Genomic DNA, 13,594 nt, shown 5'->3' on the forward strand with positions numbered 1-13,594 from the left:
TTGATATTTGGCTCTGTTGACCAATGAGTTTGCCGACCACTGGCCTAGGCCATGCAATCCAATGCTTGATTTCCTCTAACCCTATCTTAGTCTCTGATTGTATCTCACATGTAGGTGTTTTTTTCTACACAATAAGGTCTATATGATATTTAAAAAGACAGACTACGCAATTGGTTTAAGTGGAAGGCAGTTCAGTCACAAAAGCAGTTAAAAACATGGGTTTTAGCCCTAGCCAGTTTGGCTCAGTTGAAAGAGTGTCAGCCTGTGGACTTGCACCGCGCCAGCACAGCCAAGGGTTCGGCGAGCCTGAGGGAGGGCTGGTGAAGGATGAAGAAAAAGACAGACAAGAGGATAAGCTGGGTCTAGGTGGATCTTCTGTGCCTGGCTGAGGCCACAGAACAGATCCAGACTGCAAAGCTGATGCTTTATGTATAGTCAGGGGCAAACAAGGTAATTTACAATGTTCTTATAAGTTTCACTTGTTTTGGCAGCACTTGCTGCCCTGCCCACAGCCCATTAGCTACCCAGGAAATATCTAGGGAGCAGTCACAAGATCAAGCTTAATTATGCTTAGAGGGCTATGCCCTCTAAGCTGGGACTTGTTTGCGACTTTGCCAGCAGGTCAGCCCGAGGCTTAACCCTATATCCGCTCCCTACATGGACTGAAGGGTCCCAGATTCGATTCTGGTCAAGGGCACATGCCTAGGTTGTGCGCTTGGTCCCCAGTGTGGGGCATGCAGGAGGCAGCCAATCAATGATACTTTCTCATCATTGATGTTTCTCTCTCTCTCTTCTTCTCCCTTCCTCTCTAAAATCAATAAAAATGTATTAAAAAAAAAAAGAACATGGGCTTTAGAGTGGAGGGGATAGTGAGAGAAAGAGGTTCTATGGTCTCCTAGCATTGCATACATAGCCTAGTGGGGGAACTGATCTTAATTTATTGAATCCCAGCTCATGCGTTACTGAGTGAGTGACCTTGCCTAAGTTACTTAACTGCTCTAAGCCTTTGTTTCTCCAAATGTAAAATGAAATAATAGTTCCTACCTTGCAGGGTTGTTGTAAGGTTTGAATGAAATAAGTATAATTCCACATAATAAGCACTTAATAAATATTTGTCACTATTTTGATTTTTATTATATATTAAGGCAAGGGGCATGGGAACATGTGGTCTAACATATACATACATGAACACATTCTAGATAGATTAATATTTTTGAATGAATGAATATAAGACTTCCAGTGTTATGATATTGTCTCAAACAATAAGGTAAAATTAATATAATCTACCATATCACCACTTTATAGAGAGAGTTTCCAAGACTGTCAGAGAATCTAAAGTGTTGCCCCAAAATGTTAGTTAGGGAATAAAGGACAAAATATGATTAATAGGCTTATGTCCACATAAAACTTATATAGTGTCTATACACTGGGATCTTGTACCCAAATAAGATCATCAAGATGGTAGCTCTGTGAATGTAGCCTGTGACTGACTTTATCAGGTTCTGAAGAGACTGAAAAATCAGCAATTAGAGAAACACTGCTAACTGATTTCAGTGATGTGCTATGAAGATCTGAAGCTCAGAGTTTTTGTTTGTGTGAAAATAATCTTAAATTGAATGCATCTGCAATTATGGTGCCAAATTAGGGACAGGAGAAAGACAGTTAATGCTACTATGCACCTAATATGTGCCTAAAATTTAAAAATATTTTTGGTTGATTTCCACAAATCCCTTAAAAGTAAATAGTGGTATCTCCATTTAGGAGAAATTAAATAACTTGCCTAAAATCACAGAGCCAAAAATTAGTAAGACAGTATTTGTATTCCAAAGTACTTTTAACTCACTATTTCCTGCTATTTCTCAAGCTAAAAAGATCTATATATATATAAAAGCCTGAGCGACCATCACAACCGAATGGACGACCAAACAGGCTGCATGGGGCAGCCAGGCCAGCAGGGGGGTTAGTGAGGGGCGACCAAAGGACCGAGCAGCAGGCTGCGGGGGGCACCCAGGCCAGCGGGGGGCGGGGCAGTTAGGGGCGATCAGGCAGGCAGGCAGGTGAGCAATTAGGAGCCAGTGGTCCCGGATTGTGAGAGGGATGTCCCCTGAGGGGTCCCGGATTGGAGAGGGTGAAGGCTGGGCTGAGGGGAACCCCCCCATGCACGAATTTCGTGCACCAGGCCTCTAGTATTATTATAAATATTTGCAGAGGAAAACAGTGACATGGAGTTGATTTATTCTGAAGGATGAAGTTGGAACTTCCTGGATCCATCTATTTAAAAAGATGTTTTCAAAAAGTTCAGTTTATTTTTGATTTCATGCTATTAATTTTTTTCAGTAAGATTTTAATTGGATTTTTTTGTCCACATTCTGAGAAGGCAGACCTGTTTTCCAGAGCAGTGAGCTTTGGGAACATGCCTGTTTAGTGGCTTTTTGATGCTGATTGTTTGTTTTTCCTATTGGTTTATTATTTCAGTTTTGTGAAATAGGTATGAGGTTATTCCATAGCCACAGTATCATTTCTGAATCTCAATCGTCAATTGATGGATATAAATGATAAGATTTTACTGACATATATATATATACATATATATGACATACAAGACAGGAAGTGCACCTCATCAGCTGACCTTGATAAGTTGCATGCACAAGTGTTTGTCATCCGTGTTCCCAGAAGTACCAGCATAAGTCTTAGAAGATACCTGCTAGATATTTGATGAATTGTAGTGGCTCTAAATATCTTCATATATTAACATGCATTCAGCTGATGCTAAAATTTTATTAGTTATTTGTTGAAATAAATCTACTGAAACCTTTGCTTCTGGCTCTGATGAAGTATCTAGCAGATTAACACTCATTTGTGCAATTCTACAAGCTGGAGAAAATTTGCAAATTGTGCAGTCCAAATCATGCAGTTCTGATTGGTCGGCATAGGTGCAAATGAGGAATCAATTTGTATTTCTGACTGGGCGGGGCAGCTCTCGGTCCATTGGTAGAAAGACGACACTGGGGTTTTCCTCCAGTGGTTGACCAAAAGCGTAAACAAGCTGGACACAGAGCCAGAAGCCAAGAGTTCAGACTGAGGTTCTTCCTGGTACACAGAGTACGTGAGGAACCCTGTCAACAACAGTTGCTGGACTCTTATTATTCATAAAATGTGGGCCCTTGGTTGACCATGGGGAGTCATCTCAGTAGCTAAATTCTTTCTTGGGGTTCACATCAAGTGAATCTTTCTTCTTGGAGTCCACACGTTCAAATACTAAGGCAACCAGGGCTTAAGGGGCCAAGATTCCAAAGAAAAAAGGAACTGTAAAAGCATTTGCCACTTTTGAATCTGCCTATCCCTGGGATGAAAGGCTAAGAAACTAAGCAGGAAGGAGCTGCTCAGAGGCTAAAACACTAAGCAAAGAACCCAGCAGCCTCATAGTGCTGGGGAAGGAGAAAGGAGTCCAGAGACTGCCAAGGAAGACAAGCCCCAGATAACACAATAGGCTTTCACGGAGTCACCTGAACAATCTTCTAGTTTGCCCAAGGCACTCTGCAAGCCATACATAACCATCACAAAGCCCAAAACCCAGTTTCTATCGGACCAAGGTGACCGGCCCATATTCCATTTGCTTTTCAAATAAAATTAAATCTTATCTAGAGGAAGAAATTTGAACTTATTTTTACCCAGGGGTTATACACTGACTATCAGCTATGGGAATTTACCCTGCAAACACTTTTGTTTAGCCCATACAATATTTACTTTTTTCATTTGAATGCTTTTAGAAGGAGTCTATTCTCCAGTTCTTCTATAGTCCCCATCAATCCTTACAGTCTCACAATAGGCTTATTTCACCCACATAAGTCACTTGCTTGAACCTGAAGGCATTTACTAAACATTTAAAAGCATATGAGTGACCACAGTGGATCTATGTTGTAAACTAAGCTCTGTGATGGTACACACAGGGTGGGGGTGGGGGCGGCAAAGGGGCACTACAATGAAGGAAATACCTATGAGTGGATGAGATCATTTGAGGGAAGATCAGTGGCTTAGGAAGATTTAAAGACTAAGCTTACAAATTTCATCTCTTTGGCCTCTCATATAGCTTCTGAGACAACTGGTGGGTTTTTTGTTCATTTATTCCTTTGTAATATTTTGTTTTTGTAAAACATTATGTAGTTTGCAGATCATATTTTTATACATACACTTTTACATGATCCTTCAGACTAAACTTAGAGCAAGAATCAGCACTGAGGCCCGGCCAGCGTGGCCCAATTGAGCATTAACCTATGAACCAGGAGGTCACAGTTCAATTCCTGGTCAGAGCACATGGCTGGGTTTCAGGCTCAATCTCCAGTGTGGGGTATGTGAGACAGCTGATCAATGATTCTCTCATCATTGATGGTTCTATCTCTTTCTCCCTCTCCCTTCCTCTCTGAAATCAATAAAAAAATATATATATAAAAAAAAAGAATCAGCACCTCAGGAAAGTAGATAACTAAAGCTCAGCGGTGTCAAGTCACTTGGTAAAACAGAGGCTGCATGACATCCAGTTGCATGCTCATTCCACTGCACCTGACAATTCAGCATTAAAGAATGCTACCATAAAATATGCAAATAAGGGGACCTAAAGAAAGTATTCTCTCCACCACAATATCTGAGTAACTCAGGAGATAAGAATAACATTTTAGATGCTGGGGAAAATTATAAATTAACATGAAGGCAAAGAATCTGAATGACCAGTGAAAGCCGTCCCCAAATTTTTCCTTTGTTCTTCCAAAACTGTTTTAACAAGAGAAGGTATGTGTCTTACTTACTCTTGTAGGCCTACTATTTCAAAAAGTAGAGTGTGCTAGATTCTTTCACAGGTAAAGGCTCACAGAGTCCAGGAAGGCCTACTACATACTTAAAATGCAGAATATGTGGTCACAGAGGACACAGAACAAAACTCTGAAATGGAAAAAACACAAGGTAAAACACTAACACAAGATCAGGACAGGAGAAATGGAGGCCTCTGTTTTGCAAGGATGAAGCCTACTGTCCAAAGGAACTCTATACAATCCCTTCATGACTAAAACCACATTATTGGAAAATATTCACTGGCAGATCAGAGAACCTAGTGCAAACGAAAATAAAAAGTAAAAATCCAGTCTGTCTGAAGTGCCTTGCCTGGCCAATCAACAGGCCAATGAGGAGTCAGTGTCAGACGCTGTCATTCATTGTCAAATGGAGTAAGAAGATTATTGCACAAACACACAAAGGTATTTCACCAGCCTAGATGCTACTGAACACTGCAGAGAATGGCATGACATAATCAAGACAATTTAAATATACCTCCTTGTCTAAGCTTCTGTGTATTTACTGAAAAGTTATAGAGATAATCTGTGATGTTCTGAAGAGCACACAAGACGTTCATTAGTCTCTGAATCTCACTCTACAAAACAAGTGTAGTGATTTCCCCCCCCACTAAACTTGACATGACTCTGGGACAAACCACGGATAGAGTTCCAAACTCCCTGGCTTCTACATGTTTATTCCTGGGTTTTCTGGAAGATTGCTTTTCCACTCTACATGAAGAGCTCATGTGCTAGTCTCTAATGGAAACAAAGTGACACTTCTTAATCCTGTTGGCTGTTGACAAGCAATTGCAAAGGGAGTTAGTCCTCTGTAACTGATTATTTAACAACTAGAGGCCCAGTGCACGAAATTTGTGCACAGGTAGGGTCCCTAGTAGCTGCCGACCAGGGGCTTCCTTCCCCGCCTGCAGGGCCTTCCTTCATTCTGCACCGCCCCCTGGTGGTCAGCACATGTCATAACAAGCGATCGAACTCCCGGTCTCCTGGTCAAACTCCCATGGGGACACTTTGCATATTAGGCTTTTATATATAGAAATATGTATTTCCCAAGAGCTGTTTATCCTCAAAAGGAAGCAGCCAAGACTAAATATGTCCTGTATCTAAGCAGACACCTTCACTGAACCCCTCTGGATGCTAACAGAAAATTCTCAGATGAAAATTAAAGAATTATTAATTTTCTTCTATATTCCATTTGCAATGAACACTGTATGTTTTCATGAGCAAAGGAACATGGTCCATTTCTTTCTTTCTTTAAAATATATTTTTATTGATTTCAGGGAGAAAGGGAGAGGGAGAGAGAGAGAAACATCAATGATTGGTTGCCTCCTAGATGCCCCACACTGGGGATTGAGCCTGCAACCTGGGCATGTGCCCTGACCAGGAATTGAACCATGACCTCCTGGTTCCTAGGTTGATGCTCAACTGCTGAGCCACGCTGGCCAGGCCATGGCCCATTTCTTATGCTACTTCAAGGACTACTTTCATTTGGGAAAATCTCTTCATAAAAGATGGCTTTAGTTTCAAAGTTAAAATTCAACATAGAACAACAAGAGATAGATGGAAAGCAAGGACAAAAGAGAGAAAAGAAGGAAGAGAGAGAGGGAATAAAGGAAGGAGAGTGGGAAATAAAGAAGGAGGAAAATAAGAAACACTATGTTTTGGATAAGAAACATGCTTTCAGTGTGCAAGGCACTCTGGTGGCCACCAAAGAACAATATAACTAAAAAGTAGAAGAAACGGTCCCCACCTTTGAGTCACTTATTTCCTAGCCGTTTAAGACTTGAGGTTAAGTAGGAATGAAAATAATTTTAGCCAACTGCTGATCTTAAATTTGAATATAGGCTATATATTTTTAGCTACAGATTCCATGTTGTAACTCCCTGGAATAATGAATGATTCAAAAACTGTCAGGACACATCTCGAGACCAGATGGGTGTACAAACGAACATATAGAAGTCATTTACAGAGAGGCAGTCAAACAGGACTCTGCAAATGTGATCTCATAGCGCACATACTGAGAAGTGTCATATCCCAATGCTATGTAAAGTTTGGATCTCTTGCCAGCTTTTGTGTTCCAAGAAGAATGCATTTCAGCTTTCAGAAAGGTCCTTCTATGTATATGAATCTGTCCCCAAAAATGTATTTTCCAGCATTGCCAAGAAGCTCATGGCTGAAACTGCTGGCTACTCTGATTACCTTACCTGGGATTCCCTATAAGTCAAGACTGTCAGTAAATTTTTGACAGAGTAAGTGGAAGAAAGCCCTAGAAGAAAACCTGAAATAAATATTGTATATAAATCTAAATTTGATTTGAGAGACCCAGAACATTCAAAAGAAGGCCCAAGGCACCACAGCAGCTTGCATTGCTTCACAGCTGGGCCTCATCTGGGCACCTCCAAAACCCAAACAAAGAAGAGGAATCTGCAGATCTCTCTGTAGCTCCTGCTTGGTGGCCTCAGGCAGAGGCTAAATTAGCACCTCCTTGGAGATCCAAGAGCCAGTGTACCCAGGGGTCAGAGTAGGACCATCCAGATTACAAGTCCTCAGATCCATAAGGGATACACTCAGGGGGCAGATGCAGTGAGCACCAAAGCCCCACTGAAGCAAGTCTTGCCTCATAAGGGTGTCTCCAGCACAGAAGTTCTCCCAGCATAGACACAGCTGATCCTCACAGCCAATTGGCCTGGAGGTCAATTCCTCGCAGTGATACCTATAATAATCAAGGCTTAACTACAACAAGACTGTGCACACAGTCCACAAAGGGGTGCACCAAGGTAACTGGGGAGGCTGAGCCACTGGGCCCTATAGGACACCTAGCTCACAAAGCCACTCTATCAACTCAGGGAAGCAGCCAAAATGTGGAGACAAAGAAAGGTCACAAATGAAAGAAATGGAGGAAAGCCAACTACTGGATAAGAGTTCAAAAACACAGTTATAAGGTGACTCAAGAATTTTCTAGAAAAGGCCGATAAATTTAGTGAGACCCTCAAGGATATGAAAAAGGACCAACTAGAAATTAAGCATACACTGATGAAATAAAAAATACTATACAGAGATCCAACAGCAGACTAGAGGATCGCAAGAATCAAGTAAAAGATTTGAAATACAAAGAAGCAAAAAACACCCAACCAGAAAAGCAAAAAGAAAAAAGAATTAAAAAATATGAAGATAGTGTAAGGAGCCTCTGGGACAACTTCAGGCGTACCAACATCTGAATTATGGGAGTGCCAGAAGAAAAGAGAGAGCAAGATACTGAAAACCTATTTGAAGACATAATGACAGAAAACTTCCCCCACCTGGTGAAAGAAATAGACTTACAAGTCCAGGAAGCGCAGAGAACCCCAAACAAAAGTAATCAAAAGAGGACCACACCATGACACATCATAATTAAAATGCCAAGAGCAAAAGACAAAGAGAGAATATTAAAAGCAGCAAGAGAAAAACAGTTAGTTACCTACATGGGAGCACCCATACGATTGTCAGCTGATTTCTCAACAGAAACTATGCAGGTCAGATGGGAGTGGCAAGAAATATTCAAAGTGATGAATAGCAAGAACCTACAACCAAGATTACTCTACCCAGCAAAGCTATCATTCAGAATTGAAGGTCAGATAAAGAGCTTCACAGATAAGAAAAAGCTAAAGGAGTTCATTACCACCAAACCAGTATTATACAAAATGCTGAAAGGTATTCTTTAAGAAGAGGAAGAAGAAGAAAAAGGTAAAGATAAAAATTATGAACAACAAATACATATCTATCAACAAGTGAATCTAAAAATCAAGTGAATAAAAAATCTGATGAACAGAATAATCTGGTGAATATAATAGAATCAGGGCATAGAAAGAGAGTGGACTGACAATCTTCAGGGAGAAAGGGGTGTGAGGGTGTGGGAAGAGACTGGACAAAAATCATACACCTATGGATGAGGACAGTGTGGGGGTGGGGTAAAGGCAGGGGGGGTGGGAACTGGGTGGAGGGGAGCTATGGAGGGAAAAAAGAGGAACAACTGTAATAATCTGAACAATGAAGATTTAATAAAAATTAAAAAAAATAAACAGCAACTATTTCAATATTTTAACAATTGATAGGGTCCTACCAGTACCTACCAGCTGAGTATCAGGCCTGGTGATTCTCCCATTAATTGTTACACAAATTTGAATATACCTTGGACTAAACAGTTTTTAAAAGTTGTGATCTAGCCCTAGATGGTTTGGCTCAGTGGATAGAGCGCCCACCAATGGACTGAAGGGTCCCGAGTTTGATTCTGGTCAAGGGCACGTAACTCAGTTGTAGGCTTGATCACCGAGGGGTGCGTGTGGGAGGCAACCAATTGATGTGTCTCTCTCACATTGATGGTTCTCTCTGTCTCTCCCCCTCCCTTCCACTCTCTCTAAAAATTAATGGAAAAATATCCTTGGGTGAGGATTAACAACAACAACAAAAAAGTTGTAACCTATAAGTATTAACATAAATCTACTTAGAAATGGAAAACCCAACTCATTCTTAAAAATATGAAGATTATTAGATTACTGGATCAGGTAATTAAGAAAAATATTAAACGTAGTGCCTTATGAATTTCTTGGGAGCCACATAGAGACATGTGGTTATAGGATGGATCCCAAGGATATTCACAATAAACTGATGTCTCACTGATGAAGTTTCCTGGTAGTTTGACAATAGCTGTCCTTATCCAAACTTATATCAATGAACAAGAAAATGGAGAAAATAGGTATAGTGGACATCTGTTACTTTGGCCTGGCTAGCACTTGTTGCCATCTCCCCTCCCTCCCCCGACCCCCTGGCCACACACACATTGGTAAAAGAATCCTTTCCTCTGGTGGGAATTCCATTCCATTTGGTTTTGTGTGATAAACTCAACTCCTTCTACCACTGGAGTCTGCTCCTGACCCAGGCTTCGCCAGAGTACCTGTCCTGTGATTGGTTTCTGGACAGTCTGTGATCCAAGGGAATGTGATGTAAGTCCTGCAGAGAACTGTCCTGTTGGGGAAGAAGCTCTTTCCCTGCTGGGGCAAGTAAGCTTGTAGGAGGTGAGTCTTACACTGCTGGTGGCCACGATGCTCGAGAAGATGATTAAGCAATAAAAATAACAGTAGACATATTTAGAATGATTTTTTTACCTTAACTTTTGCACTTGTATTCATCGTGCTTTAAAAAGTACTTCACACAGTTCTTAAATGCTCAGATGTATTAGAAGTTTGGTAGCTTAACCTTGAATATTCAGAAAGTGATCAAGAAAGTCCTGATAACATTTCAAGTGATCATGATTCCCTTTTTTGTAAAATTGTATCACATGATAACTATTAAAAATCAGAATATTATAGAAATATACCTTTCATTCATCAATCTCAGAGCACTTATGAAATAATAATAATAAGCTGGATAAAAAAATGAGGCAGTAATCTCTGACCAAAATATCATAGCCAAACATATGTACATAACATACTTTTTGGTCCCAGGTGTTGACAAAGGCAATAAAAGAAATACAAAGGCCACTAAGAAGGAAGGAAGGAAGGAAGGAAGGAAGGAAGGAAGGAAGGAAGGAAGGAAGGAAGGAAGGAAGGAAAGAAGGAAAACTATTAAGTCTTCATAGAATAGTCTTTGAAGATCTAACTACTATAGAGCCATATTCCATAGAAATGTCCGAGTTAAAGATATGAGGTTTCTATTTTAAATGAACCCCAATAAACCCTGGAGAAATCATATTTTCCAAGTGCTCCTTTAAGGACTGATTGAGCCCTGTTCCCAGGAATGACCAGTGTGCCATATACCAGGCAAGGGTGATACAAATAGTCATTGCTTCGATAGAGCCACATAGATGAAATTAAACTCATTAAATATGAGTTTGAAATATTTTTAGTTTCTACTTATACTTAGCTTGTATTAAGTTCGTAAAAGAAAGAGACCATAATGATTTCTTTTATGTCTCCCTACAATATACAGTTTAATGCTAAACAGTCCTCCTTTAATAATTAACCTCCATAAGAGCTCAACAGACTTTTTCCTGTGGATGTGGTTTGATAGGTTATACTGGCTCCCATTTTAATCTTAAGGTTTAAATTTACTTAATTACTGCTGACTGGTTCCCTTCACATTTCAGGTTTCTAGCTTCCACTGAATCCCACCGGTCACTTTGTAAGCAGTCCGTTTCTTGATCAGCTTCCAAACCACCGTCATTTAGATTTACTTTCTGCTTAGAAACGGCTCCATATTTTTTTTTACTATTTTTACTTCAAGCTGTCAACTCATTCAACAAATATCCTGGCTTGCTGACTTTGAGAGAAAAAAAGAGGGCATCAGAGGCAAACTCCAACTTTCCATATACATATTTTAGCTCCAGAAGAGTGTTTTCATGTTTATCCTTCCTTCTCTCCCTAGCCTCAGAGGAAAAAAATCTCTGCTCCTCCCTCCGATAAGCCGCCTGTCACGTCTGTTCTCCCTGCCCTGCTCCTGATCTGCCATGGCAATGAGCTTTTCCTCCAGTTGTCAGTTTCTCCTTCTTTGTCTTTTGTTTCACAAGCAACGAAAACAAGAAACCAATCAACCTTCCTTCCTAAGCGATTATTTCTCTTTGCATTCTCCATTACACTTCTTGAGTAAAAATAATTGTTCTCTGTGTGCAATACTGTACAACTGCTTTACATTCATTATGCCATTTTAATTAAATCACGCCATAATCCTAAATAGTATTTATCCCTATTTCACAGACTCAGCAGTAGAACTGAGTAAGTATCCATGACTCAGCTGAAGTAAACCAGAGAGTAGGCTGGTCGAGTTAGGATCATGCTCTATACCAGTAGTTCCCAACCTAGGCCCTAGATCAGCTGCATCAGCCACATCTGGGAACTTGTTAGAAATGCAAATTCTCAGATCCCACCCAGATCTATTGTAGCAGAAACTCTGGGTGTGGAGCCTAACAATCTGTGTTTTAACAAGCCCTTCACGTGACTGCTGCACACTGCAGTTGGGGAACCACTGCACGGGACCACATCGCTCCTCAGGTCTCATCCTATCTGTCTTCTCTGCTACACAGACAGTTTGGTATTGTTTTCTTTTGAAGCTTTCTTTTCTAATAGCAGCTCCAAACTGCCCAACAACGGTTCTCTATCATAATTATCCCTTTCACTGGCTCTCCCACTATACCTAGTTACTAAAACATTGATTGGTAGCTTTGTCTCCCAAATCTCACTGATGCTCCAACTTCAGTGCTGACTCCGTGGAATCCTGCTCTTGTTGACTAAAGGCTTCAGTGCCCAGCCATTCACCTGCGCCAGGCATATCTAAGTGAAGTTGCTCTCTCACTCCACATTCCCACATTTAACTGGCTAACCTAGTTTCACTAATTTATCTCTACAGCAATCCTCAAACCTGCCATTATTGTCTGTTCCCAGGCACACTGCCAGACCACTGTAGGCTGGAATATAACAACAGCCTACCTGCCTGGAACTGCCCTTCTTTCCAATACCCCCCTAAATGCTTCCAGGTACCCTTCCAAAGAGTAGGTATGAGCATGCCATTCCCATTTAATATTTAAAACATTGAAAAACTAACAATATTTTAAAAAGCAAAGCAAACCAGAATAAAACAAAGAAAACCCCCAACTCCGATGGCTTCCCATTACTTAGAAGCTGAAGTTTAATATCCCATCCTGACCTGGTAACATGGCACTGAAGCCAACCCCCTCCTGTCTCCTCTCTCCCACCACTGCCTCTAACGGCAAAACCTTTCTTGCTCCCCTCTACCCCTTTGCTTAATCTAGGCAAAATTTATCGCCTTATCTTTCTGTAGCCCAGGCTAACATTGTTGTCTCTGCCTGAAATACCTATCCCTAACTATATGCTCATCATTTATTTAATAAACGTTAAAGGTGTCACAAACTCATGGGCAGGCAAAATGAATGAATCAAGTCTACCAGGTGTAATAAGGTCACACGTCCCACCTAACGGGGGCGGCATCTATGCAGGACTTGAAAATTGCTGCCAAGCAAGTATAGCTGGCAGAAATTCAGGGCTTCTCAATATTACAAGTTTGTAGCAAATATATATTTTTTTAAATCTAAAAACTGGTCTATGTACCACTCTGTGTCTAAAAAATGAAATACCACTTTAGGTTGTCAGTGTGAACCTTACTGTCAGTTGCACTAGGTCTTAGGGCTTCACAGGCGACTGGGACAGGGCCTCTGACTGAGTGGCTCAGTCTTGGGGATCAGCTCAAATGCTAGCACAGACAGGAGTAAATAGGCCCTTCACTCAGTTCTCACAGCACTTTGTTCAAATGGCACCTGCCATAGTTCATGCTCATTGCTAAGTGCTTGCTTTTGTGAATCACCAGATCCTGAAGGAGCAGGGCTGCCACCTTCCTCCTGGTGCCGGCCCCGCCCGCTCACTGTGCTAATAGCAGATGCTTAATTATATCTATAGAGAGGAGTCTGCATGACAACTTGATCCCAAACTTTAAAGTTACTTTGTGTTTTTTTCCCTTCCTAAATCGATACTCTGCTTCGGTTAGGCACCCTGCTATAAAATATGCTCTCACTAAAGAATTTGTCTCCTTTGCAAACCTAAATATGCTTTGAGTCATATTTTAGTTGTATGACATGATCTCCTAATATGCTTGTCTACGCATGTTCCTTGCAAGATGGTGGTCAAAATAAGGACAGTGTAGAGGTATCTTTGGCGAATTCAAGAAATTATTTTAGTCTACAAAAGAACTTTTTACATGGGAAAATAAGGAAA

The 13,594-nt window shown here is 40.8% G+C and overlaps 1 protein-coding gene across 1 annotated transcript in view; it reads right to left on the reverse strand.

The window, feature by feature from the left end:
• ADGRV1 (adhesion G protein-coupled receptor V1) overlaps positions 1-13,594 on the reverse strand; it is a 452,962-nt gene that overhangs the window by 44,332 nt on the left and 395,036 nt on the right. The gene's annotated exons all lie outside the window — the stretch shown is intronic.

Source organism: Eptesicus fuscus, chromosome 4, assembly GCF_027574615.1.
Source record: "Eptesicus fuscus isolate TK198812 chromosome 4, DD_ASM_mEF_20220401, whole genome shotgun sequence".
Taxonomy (NCBI): Eukaryota; Metazoa; Chordata; class Mammalia; order Chiroptera; family Vespertilionidae; genus Eptesicus; species Eptesicus fuscus.